Below are 13,315 nucleotides of genomic sequence, written 5' to 3'. Positions count from 1 at the left end.
TATTATAGCAAATAATGAAATATATTGATGTTATGATGAACCAGACAGTCCAGTGTCTGATATGGGTCACGTTTAAAAGATTCGGAAGCTGGGTTCTTTGGTGTGAATGCTACCACACGTACTGTACATTACATTTGAGAGACAATGATGGACAAATACTTATATTTGAATAAAAACTCTTCTTCTATTATGACACAGCAAATGTTGACTATATAAGACCCATTTGCTATAACATTATGTAGGCACAACAAACTGCTTTATTTAATTGCATTTGTCATTTTGAATTCTCCATTTTGACTTGACAAAATAAGGGCTTTGTTTAGTCCATTTATAAACTGATGTGTGGCCAGTTATCATGAGGAATCAAATCCAATTAAAGCACATGTACAGCAGAACTTGTACGTTTGATTTTGTCATGTACTGACTCCAGAAAACACAGCAAGTGCAACACCTTCTATTCTCTCATTTCTGCCCATTATGAGCTAATGCTAACATCAGGGACTTTTTGCACAACTGGCTCTCCTAATTCACATCATTCCCTCTTTGTTGTGAGCTTGTGATCTGACTGCAAATGCCTCCTTGTAATGTGTGTGTGTGTGTGTGTGTGTGTGTGTGTGTGTGTGTGTGTGTGTGTGTGTGTGTGTGTGGTACGAGGTGTCTTGGTTGGCTGCTTTGGCCAGGAGTCACGCCGGTCCAGATGATAATCTGCATACTCCTCTGTGAGTGTATCCAAGCATCAAATAAGCTCCATTTACACAGCTGACTGCCCGTCACACAGTGTGACCACTTCATGATAAATCCAGCCACACTTCGCACACCCCCTCTCACTGATCACACTAAGGTTAAATCAGCTGTCATATTCATCTGCTACTTTACATGTGCTTTGTTTACACAGATGGAGACATTGTTTATTCTCGATCACGACACTGAAATTGATTCTACAATTCAAATGCTGAGAGTAATATTCATCAAAAGAATAAAAGCTGTGCCTTTGTGTTTATGAGCTCTTGGGATCAGAAACAGTGACATTCATTTTCCTACTGTATGTCTTTATTCTTCTTTCCATGAATAGAGTCAAATTTGGTGCTGCATACTTCAAATCTGAACCCTAAAAAGCAGCATATGTCATATATTAATGTGGTTTTCTAGGGACTTAATCATTAACATGATCAATACTCCCCCCAACTTACATTATTTATGGTAACTTGTTCTGAAAATGTGTGTATCAAGTATGATAGAGCAGGTACTTTTTATTTAAATCATCATTATACTGCTTTGTATCATGGTGTATTATACTCACCATAATAAAAATGATCATCAAATATTTTAAATATTAAATTAAATGAATTATATAAGATATATTTAGTCTGAACTGATATTTAAATCCATTTTTAATATATGCATCTGGCTCTAAATAAATCTTGTTATTGACTACATCATTGTTTTTGCTACTATAGCCTTATTTATATTTCAGTCATTCATATATATATCACATTTTTGGGAGATCAGTAAATTGAAACATAAAAGCCTGATGTATATATATGTTTTTGTTTTTTACATATGTCTGAATGTTCAATAACTTGGTACAAAAAACAATAACAACAGCTACAAAATGTTTTTTTTTTTTCTCAGATATTTCATATCTCAGGCTTAAACGTACAGTATGGCATTTTTCCCCACTAGGGGTCGCTAACCTATTTACAATAACAAAGGCGTAGATTGATGACGCAACATTTGCTAAGAATTATGGATCTTGTCGTCAACGTCAAGCCGACCGATCTAATAATGTTTATGGATGACTGAATACATCGATGCTTTTATCATGACTGTGATATGAAGCAGTTCGGCATTGCTAAGAGACAGCTATCAGCTCCAAATGCGACGCGAGTCCCGCGGATATAAAAGGAATATGGACATTTCATTCTACCGAACTACATACAGAATTACAACTCACAGGTCAGTTTATTAGACAAATTAAACTTGTGAGGTAACGCAGCGCTATTTCACTTGGTCTAACATTACACTAGCACACTAAACTGCATTTGAATGTGTTGAAATGTATGTGTTAGTCTGTCTGTATGAGACTAGCAGTAAACTATATCAACATTAGAATAACATACAGATCATATTCTGACATTTTATCATTGTTGAACTATAAAACATTGATTAGTTTTATGTAAATGTGCTCACCTGTTTAATAAAGTACATGTAGGAGCGGTCGAAGTCTCGGACGTGGAGCTCTCGTTAATATACTGTCTATGGGAGCTCTCAGCATCTCGAAAAAACCGCGCTGATATTGATTCTCGTTTTAGTTCTCCTTTTTTTATCCAAAGTCTGCTTGCCATGGTCCATAATTTTTGAACGAAACAACAACAGCGTGCAAATAGACATTGCGAACTACAAAGTTGTCCGCGTCAGTCGCTTTGGTTACTACCAGAGGGCTCTGGTTCATAGCTCTGGTTGCTATGGCAGCACGAGCGGAAACCAGGGATAACGCGGATATGACGGCATTGGCGGCGACAAAACGGAAATAAAGAAACGGGACGTTTCTCGAATTAAATTATAAATTTCTCCTGGTTTGAAAGTTGTTGGAAACAGTCGGGATAATGTAAGTACACAACTAAAAAAAATATATAACATAGATATAGTGATTTTTGCTATTTTTAAAGCAAAAAAGTTACAGATTGTGCCTTTAATCAATAACAAACCATAATTTGGTACCAAAACAAGCCCCTACCTGTGAAATGTAGGCTAATTTTGCGACACTGATATGTGCACTATACTGTATATATATATATATATATATATATATATATATATATATATATATATGTATATGTGTATGTATATACACACACAATATATAGTCTCAATCTCCCTATTTCAGATTTGTGGTGTTAGCAATAAAGCAATAAATAAAAAAAAATAAAAAGGAAAAAAAAAATAAACAAACACTCACTTGGTGGCAGAATACATGCAGGAATGGATTATTTCCTGTTATAATTAAATTCCTGCTCAATTATAAATAAAATTTCTAATGGTTTAATTATTTATTGGTCATTTTATTTATATTCAATATTATATTATATAATATATATATTATATAATTATAGTATATATATATATATATATATATAAAAAATAATAATCTATTGTTCATACAGTCTGTTTAAGATGACCAGTGTGCACTTTTAATGAAACTATGTAAACACAATCTAGTTGCGACATATGAAAGTGTTTTAATGAGTGAGCTCTGCTGTGAACAGCTCTGTCGCTTCAGACACGTATGAGAACGGCTCCTGCGAGGCTCAACACAAAAGCTCCTCCATCTGTCTCACATAATGAGCTAAATGATCTAACACATTTAAAAGGGGTCACTTTGCAGGTGTGCAATGTTGAAGTGGTGTATTTTTAGTGCTCAACTTGACATTATGACAAATGGCGTTTGACTTCCCTGCAGGCGATAACAGAACAGAATCAATTCCTGTGTGTATTCTGCCACCAAGTGACAGTTTTCCCCCCTTTATTCATCTATTGCTTTATTGCTATGGGCAAAACCTTACACCACAAAACTGAAATAGGGAATGAGTCTAGAACAGAAACCACCATAAATAACCACTGTGACTTATTGTATAGGACAAGAATGTTCAGCGTCGGTTCTGGAATTTTGCTCCAATCCTAATCAAACACACCTGAATTACCTGAACAAGCTAATCGAAGGCTGCATCCGAAATCACATACTTCCCTACTATATAGTAGGCGAAAAAAGTATGCGAAGTCACTGGCTTCTGGTAATGGCGAGTCTAGTTCCAGAGGTTAGAGCAAAACAAAACACCTTTCACGAATTAAAAGTCTAAAATGAGAATTTTTACAGAGAAATGTTGGGGGAGCTTCAGTTTGTTGCCCAGCTCTATTTGACTGAACCGCAAGAGTCGTCTACTCTCACCTAATCTTTATACGCTACTCCTACATCATACGTCATGCGTCAGTTCAGAGGACACTCTTCCACCGTAATTCGCGTACGGCCGTTACCGGAAACCAGTGATTATAGTTAAAGGGATAGTTCACTTTGAAATTAATTTTTGATATGTTTTAGCTTACCTCAAGGGCATCCAAGATGTAGGTGTCTTTGTTTCAATTTTGATATTTTTAGATATTTTGATATTAAAACAATTCCCCATCGTCCAAATGAAACAATTCCCCATCATAAGTAATTGTTTCATTTGGACGATGGGGAATTGTTTTAATTTGGACTCTGTGCTTGTGTTTTGAGCCAGTGACCATCGACCTGCATTATATGACTGACAGACAAGAACGGTTTGACCTAAAAATATCAAAATTGAAACTACTGCGGAAACAAAGACACCTACATCTTGGATGCCCTTGAGGTAAGCTGAAACATATCAAAAATTAATTTCAAAGTGAACTATCCCTTTAAGAAAGTTATAAATATTAATATTTTTCTTACAAAAACATAATTTCCATTTTTGGGTCGACTCTCAACCCTTTACATCAGTAGACAGTAGGCAGGCAAGTCTAATAATTGCAAATAATAAATCTAATATAATTAAAGTCATATATAATTTTATATGTATAAAATTTATACAGATGGCATTCAAATAGCCTATAATTTTACATTTTAAAGCTATAATGACTTATTTTATTCTCAGAAGTTAAAAAAAATCTAGATATTTTAAACAAATATTTTTAAAATATACATCCTTATGTTCATTCTACATTGTGTTATATTTATCAGTAACGGCAAATAATCACATTAATTGTGTAATTAATTAATTAGTTAATTATTCATTTAAAAGTCTTTAATAAATTCACAATATGAAATGTTTTATGGTTAATCAATGGTGTATTTTTATGGTACAACAAATGTAGGGGGAATGTAACTGAATTTACCATGAATACTAAACAAATAAGACAGTCACCATGAGGAGAACAAAGAGAGCATTCCTTACCAGTGGTGATGGCAGAAACACAAAGAAACATAATTAGGATTTATTTCACTCTAGATAACCATATCTAAATCTAGTCTAAATATGACAATCATTATAATCAAAAGCTGTGCTGTTATATTTTAGTCCTGTCACACCCTACTAAAAAGGTCTTCCATGACAAATCTGTCGTTGGAACTACAGGATATATACAGTACCTTCTTCAATCTCTGAGAGTGACTGTGCAGATGAATCCACTAGAGGGCGCGATTGACCGCGATTTCAACTGTCAGATCTTTGATTCCACCATATCACAATTCATCACCATTACTTTTAAATGTATTATATGACAAAGCTAACAATACCTCAATCCTGTTTCTGTTGAAATATTGTGATGGGCTATTAAGTAGCCGATTTACTAAAACTATTGTGTGTTCACTGTCTGTTGACTTTTGGCTTGCTTAGTTGGGGACATTTAATATTCAACAATATTACTGATCTGCCTTACTTAAGGTGGTGGACGATGACACAATTTTCTTCTAGAAACAAACTTTGTTGTATTATTTTAATGCTGTCACTGTGAAGCTGCTTTGATACAATCTGTATTGTAAAAAGCGCTATATATGGGTGACTTGACTTGACTTGTACATAGAGCTGGGCGATTTTTTCCCCTAAAAAAATCTGAGATTTTTTTATAAAAAACTCGATTTACGATTCGATTCGATTTTTCTCCCCCCATTTAAAACAAAATAACTGTGAACTGTAAATATATTTTAAAAATATATATTTATTGTATTTAATTAAAGTGCATCAACATAAAATTGCAAAGGCAAACCCTTTCTCTAACTGAAAAGTCAGTGTGCAACAAAGATTGTTAAACATCCAAATTATTTATACTGTATTTGGATTGAGCTAATAAAACAACAAAAAATCCTGAGGTAACTCTTATGCCTGGTTCAGATTACACGATTTTTTTGTCTGTTACGATAGTCACTGTCAGATTACACGATTTTGACTCCTAAAAATCTTGTCATGTCGTGGACAAGAAACATGTCAGACTACACGTTGTTTTCCGACCAGTCATCGCGAGCCGTCTCACACACTCATTCACTCGCACATATAGGCTACACAAGGTCACTCACATAGCCTACACACACACACACAGACACACACACACACACACTCACTCACTCACTCACTCGCACATACACACTCTCTCTCTCTCTCTCTCTCTCTCTCTCACACACACACACACACACACTCTCGCGCACACACAGTCACACACACTCACTCGCGAACACACACTCTCACTCACTCTACCTCACTCACTCACTCACTCGCGCGCGCGCCGTCGTCGTCGTGGAGGACCGTTAAAACATTAAACATGCTAGTCTTTTTGTCGTGATGTCGTGAAGCATCGAGGGCTGCGCCGCAGGGAGCGTTCTACGGAAACCCTGAAGGAAGATTTGGCGAATGCAAAATGTATGTATTGGGAGAAAAAAAAAATCTAAAAAATCGATTTTTTGAAAATATGAATCGATTTGACCTACCAACTCGATTTTTAAATCAAATCGATTTTTTTCCCAGCCCTACTTGTACACTTAGATTTCAGAAGACACCATAAAATCTCTGTTGTTTATTATTTTTGTAATGTTATGTGCTTTGAGACATGAGGTAGTTTAACGCTGTGTCTTGTGACGCTTTGCAGTGAGCAGCTGTGTGTGTGTGTGCCTTCATGTGTTTTGGAGGAAGCGTGGCTTTGGACGTCGATTCGCAGGGAGGGTGGGATCGTATGCTTTAAATGCTAGCAGGCTAATGTTAGCATTTCCCAGACCACCTACTGCACCTTTAAACAGTCTGAAAACAAAACAGGGTTCATAAACTGTCTAAATATGTTCACCGTAAGCCGCGTTTCCACCGCGGGAACTTTCCCCAGGAACTAGGGCCTTTGAGGTGGTACTCTGTGTGTTTTGACCGCAGGAACCAGGGTCTAACTGACTTTAAAAATCTAAATGACTTTAAAAATAAAAAATATTATTCTTATTCTTATTATTATTATTAAATGAAGTTCCAGATAAAAATTTCCCCCTCAGAAAGTCCTGTTAAAAGTCTGTTGCGGTGCATGGAGTAAGAGCTGTTTGCTATTCGAATCAACAGTGGAGTTTAAAAAATACGACCGATGGACAGACAACGAGGTTCAGGCTTTATTAAGCTTAAATTCAGAGGATGAAATCCAGCGGGAACTGGAAAGAAACAGCCTTCGTCGCGCTACAGTGACATAATCAGCCTTCGAATGCGGCCTTCAAAGGATGCAGCCTCAATATCATACATTTAAATGTGTTTACAAGGTAGGGATAAACTGATGCTGCATTGAAAGCTTGAAAAGATCAGACTATATCAATGCAAGTGAATCACTTCAATTTAAATAATTTATCTAGGTTCACAGAGAGCTCAAAAGAAAACACATAAGTTTAAGCTTGTATTTATTGAATATATTTATATTAATTTAAATGCAAAGATTAAAATAAACTGTTAATTCATATAATAACTATATGAATATACTATGTGAATTCAAATAATTATAATTCATATAATGTAAATGTATTAAATAATTAGCCGCAAAAGATGGGCAATTTTGTCTCTAATATTCTTTTACTATAAACTGCTTTCATTTTGAGTGAGAGATACAGGAGGAGTGGCTTTATTGCATCAGATACATGTCACTTTACTCACAGCTGACTGGTCCAGTTTTACCTGGGTATCAACTGAAACCGGCTTCATGCAACAGGTTTATACCTCTCCCATCAACAGTCAGTGCAGCTGCTCCATTGTCTCTTGAGGCAAGAAAAGAAAACATGTATTTAGTCTTATCATGAAAAAAATGCTGTAAATTGTTAAAAGTAATACTCACTGCTATTTTTTTTCCATACTATGGAAATCAGTTCAACTGCAAGTCCCCCTGTAGTTAATAATTTTATCCTTTAAAACAAAAATGACACATTTAAATGTTTTTTTTTTCTTTGAAAAAGTATTCATGATATAAAATAGCTTGGATGTAACTCTACACCCTTGCTTCATTTAATATAGGCTACGCGTAATCATAAATATGCAGATTAGCCCCGCCTCCACTCAGATCCACTCGGCCAACTTACTGAGGTAAACACTGCACAATGGTGTGGCTCTTTACAACGCTGGACACATCCTAGGGCGTCATATATTGACGCTTTTGACATTTCGTCTACATCGAACGCACATGGCACCCTTTAGCGTCAATATGAGACGCAGATAGAAATGGGCCAGAAGGCGCCTCCTAGCGGTCTAACCCTAACCCTACCCCAGACCTAAACCTGCCCATAACGAACAAAGCTCTGTGCGTCTCATATTGACGCTAAAGGGTGCCATGTGCGTTCGATGTAGAAGAAATGTCAAAAGCGTCAGTATATGACGCCCAAGGATGAGAATGCGTTGAATTAGGCTAATGTGATGATTAGCCTTTAGCTTGACTATGTTATCAACAAATAATGTGTTGCTAATGTTACACAAACCATGTTCCTGTTCGCTATCTCAGAGTCAGGCAGCTGCCTTCTAACAATCATCAGAAACTTTGAACAACTCAGAACATCAGTGGAGAAAGACATAGTTCACAACATCATAACAATAAACAAAATACACCCGCTATATTGCTAAATCTACCCGATTTTTCATATCAACAGAAAAATATAACTGGATAATCTGGCATCTCTCGAGACTCCCCTGCTTTGCAATTCGCCTTTGGCTAAGCCACACCCTAGAATGTAGATTGACCAATCACAGCGCAGCCAAGAACGAGCTCCCACAGAGGTCCGACACTTTTTCACAGCGCTCCATTGACTTTAACGCAGGCGTCTCATATTTTTGGTCTCGGCAGGCTATTAACCTCTCTGGGAAATGCGTATCTGTGTTACAAATGCCCCAGGCACAACGTTTAACCATATTTTTGATAAAACTACGACGGTAATAGCCTGCCGAGACCAAAAATATGAGACGCCTGCGTTAAAGTCAATGGAGCGCTGTGAAAAAGTGTCAAACCTCTGTGGGAGCTCGTTCTTGGCTGCGCTGTGATTGGTCAATCTACATTCTAGGGTGTGGATTAGCCAAAGGCGAATTAATGATATGCTAAAGCCCGCCGGCATGTTGATCTGATTGGTTACAAAGTAGTTTGTGACATCAGAAACACCAGCGATTTCAAACTGCGTTCTTGAGACAGCCTTTGATTCACTGCAGTTTTAAAGGAGACATATCATGCTTTTAAATCGTTCCTTTTAACATATAAATCATACATTTGTAGTCTATATAAAGCGGAACTGCAATGCTTGGGTCTGAATTCCTCATTATTATAGCTCCACAGGCCCCCTTTTTACCCCTTTTCTGGTGTGCGTCTGACAGCAACTCGTTTTGGTGCGGTCTCTTTAAATACAATTGAGACACATCATAACCCGCCCCCTCTCCAGTTTGCAGAGGTGACACTCCACCCCGTTCGGCCATTTTTGTAGTTTAATAGCAGAGATACGATTATAGCGCCACAGAAACTTTTTATTCACACGTTATTAACAAAATGTCAACAACGGAAGACTTACATGTTCGAGCCAGAGTCCGGAGCCGGAGCGAGATGAAAATGAAGACGACGAACCTGCAGAAGAACGTCTTCATATGGATGTATCGCAATGGTGTGTTACTTACTGTATTTACACATGAAACTTTGGTCTCCCGACCTTTTACCACCGTGTCGATTTATTTTGATTAATATGTGCGAGGGAGAGAGAGCAAGACAGCGTCTAGTATGGAGAAGGTTTACACGTTCGTCTGGCTCTGAAGAGAGAGAGTGAACGCGCGCGCGACCGGGTCTCACTCTCTCTCTGCTCGTTCTTTCAGTTAAACATGCGCACTGTCATAAGCGCGGCAGTTCATCTACAGTAGACGGTGTAATGAAGCGTATGGGTTACTACATCCAACAACCGAACATTTTAACTTACCCTCTCGTAACTTCTGCATCTTTTAGCTTGGACTACAAAATTGCAGCGAGAAATAAAAAATGGCGGATTGCTCGAAGTGTTGGGCTGGAAGTCAATGTCCTTATTTGGCAGTTCCGCTGCAAATACTGTGACGTGATTGTTCACAAAACGTCATAGATAACAGAAAAATCTGAACAGGTTGAAAAATATGACCAAAACAGAATATAAAGATATCAACGAAGCACCTGAAGAGAATAATTTCAACTTTTCTGTACTTCTAAACACTCCAAATATACAACACAATGCATTTAAGGGCTAAAAAAGTGGATTTAGCATGATATGTCCCCTTTAAGGAGAAATACACTGCAGGCTTATCAAAACAGTATTGCACAGTATTAAACATCGACCACTAAAGCCTTTTTCCTAAAATGAGCAAGCGGCTGAGTGAACGTCTTTTTAAAAAATGTGGGGTCAAAATGTTGGTATCATGAGTAAAACAATTTATGTATAAATCATTCTAAATCATAGGGGAGCGCGGGGCACAACCTAACGCGGGGCTAGTTGTAACACGCTTGTTTTAAATACTTCCGCACATGCTTGGATGACGAAACTTTGTGTATTTACTAGTTGCCATATCAACACTATATATATAAAAAAAAATGTCTGCCAATTTTTTTTTTTTTTTTTGGAAGATATCCATAGACATTTATTAAACCATAGCAAAAGTAAATTTCTTACTTAAGTTAAATTTTCATCTCTATTTTTTGTGTTTATTTAAAATAAGACAAATCTGATATTATTTTAATCTCCAGGATGTTATTTAACAGTTGAGATAGTTATTTAATGCTTCGCTAACCAGCAGAAGACACTAGCAGGGTTTAAATCCCAGTTGTGCAGGCGGGGGCATGTTGTAACACTGCGTTACAATGTGCCTCTATTAGAAATATGCTATTATATTCTATACTTTTATTAATTTTATTGAGAAAACGTGAGAAAAAGGTGAATAAAGACTGAGAGTCAATGTTTAGAAATTACTAATTATTTATTTGTTTTGAACTATGTTGTATAGCTGTGTTTTCATGTGTTCGTAGTCAAAACTCAAAAATGAGTTTATATTTAATTATTCAAAATTGCCATTATTTTATATGAAAAAGTTTTTTAATTGTATTTTATTTAGAAAATATTTTAGTTTGTTTTGTATTTTTTTTTATTAGATCAGATAACATTTTAAGCTGTCATATGTTATGTTACAATGTGCCCCACACATGTTACAATGTACCCCACCTATGAGGCATGTTGTCACATTTCACTTCCATTCTTTCGGGGTATATCCAGAAAAAAGTATATACTGTATTAATAAAACAAAAACACATAATTGTACTAGACATGTGGGAAATTAATGTGGGAAAAAATAAATACTCTGAACCATAACACAAACTGAGAAAATCAAAAAGCGTTACTTTGTGCCCCGCTCTCCCCTACATGTTTTTTTTTTTTTCTTCTCTGTAAAGGTTATATTTAGGGGTAGAGTTAGAGTTAGAGTTAGGGGATTATTATGTTTATGAAAAAAAGCATTAGCATAAACATTACCTTATAAAACACACAAAAAGTGTATGTGTGTGTGTGTGTGCGTGTGTGTGTGTGTGTGTGTGTGTGTGTGTGTGTGTATACATGTTTTTCTATCCCGGTGGGGACTTTAACCTGAATGCACACAGACTCATGGGAACTCGTGTCACCGAGGGGATGTAAATTGAGGTCCCCATGAGGAAACAAGCTTATAAGTCAAACAGAATGATTTTTTTTTTTTTTTTTTTGAAATGTAAAAATGCAGAAAGTTTTGTGTGATGTGTAGGTTTAGGGGTCGGATTATTGTAAGGGGATGAAATATACAGTTTGTACATTATAAAAATCATTAGTTCTATCATCATTAGTTCCCACAAAGAGTGTGTGTGTGTGTGTGTGTGTGTGTGTGTGTGTGTGTGTGTGTGTGTGTGTGTGTGAGAGAGAGAGAGAGAGAGAGAGAGAGAGAGAGAGAGAGAGAGAGAGAGAGAGAGAGAGAGAGAGAGAGAGAGAGATGAAACTGTGCAGATGAATCCACTAGAGGGCGCAATTGACCGTGAAATCACGGGTCAGATCTTCTGTTCACTGTCCCAAACTATTTCAAGACCGATAATCTAGAAGATCATCAACATTTTGCTTGCCATTATTGATGGAGCTTCCAGATTTAAAATAATATTCTCTCAGCTATAAGCAGAGTTTACAATAAGGCATATAACTTAAAACAAATCAATTTATTCAATAACATTTTAATTAAATGTGTCTTTTGTTGTGTATTTAGCCTATGTATCTCCGTATAATCAACACATTCATTTCAATATAAGTCAAGTCAAGTCAAGTCTTTTATTGACTTTAATTAGAGCCTACTTGTGTATAAATGACACACTGGTTCAATCTCAGGGATTTCTGCAAAAAGGGTTTCATTAGTCATAATATTTGAAACATTTCACTCATTTTAATGTGGGAAACAAAATCATATATATATATATATATATATATATATATATATATATATATATATATATATGTATGTTATTTTAATGTTTATTTTTGAACTTGGTTTAAATTTATATTGAACTAACATTGCACTGCATGCCCCCCATTTTTATTTAATAAAAAAAAATATTATTCTTAGCATAAAGATTATCTATTAGCCACTCATCTATTTCAAGTGGGTTTGTCATAATTTGGTCAACTCAAGATTTTTTACTGAATATCTACAATATCTATCAGCAGTAAAGTAGGCCCTATAATAAAGTAATTATAGTACATATAGGCAAGTCAACGACATGGCCAAAATAACAGCATAAATGTTTTTTTTTTTGTCCTATAGTCTGTTGCGTGTCGGCGTCGTATAATAGTGTTCATCTCCCAGAGGCAAAAACGGTAACCAAAACATCATGTTTTATTGATGAATCAGACTTTGCTCTGGGCTCTGTACATTGTATGAGTTATTTCTTCAGTGTGAAGCAATATGACATTTACCATTGTTCATCTGCTTTAAGTGATGGGAAGAAGATTTCAAGATGCCTGTTAATTAAGCTTCACATCTATTTTTAAGATAGTTTTAAGGTTTTCAGTTTATAGGCACATACCTAAAATTGTTGTTATAATTCACAGTGTCTTAAGTCTAGGATTCCCTAAATTTTTTAGACTAACACACCTTTATGTGATTGGACTTTTAATTCAAAAACTTATAGTAAATGAGACAAACTAATATAGCCCATGTGACAACTAACCCCTGTATTGTTTTTAGGCGTATTTCCCCCCGTATATGTGCAGATCTGGAGCAGGTGTCATGAAACCTGTCCTAACCCCTGT

The sequence above is a fragment of the Scardinius erythrophthalmus genome (genome assembly GCF_964197995.2).
Source record: "Scardinius erythrophthalmus genome assembly, chromosome: 11".
NCBI lineage: Eukaryota > Metazoa > Chordata > Actinopteri > Cypriniformes > Leuciscidae > Scardinius > Scardinius erythrophthalmus.
Note: the sequence above shows the minus strand (reverse complement) of the source record.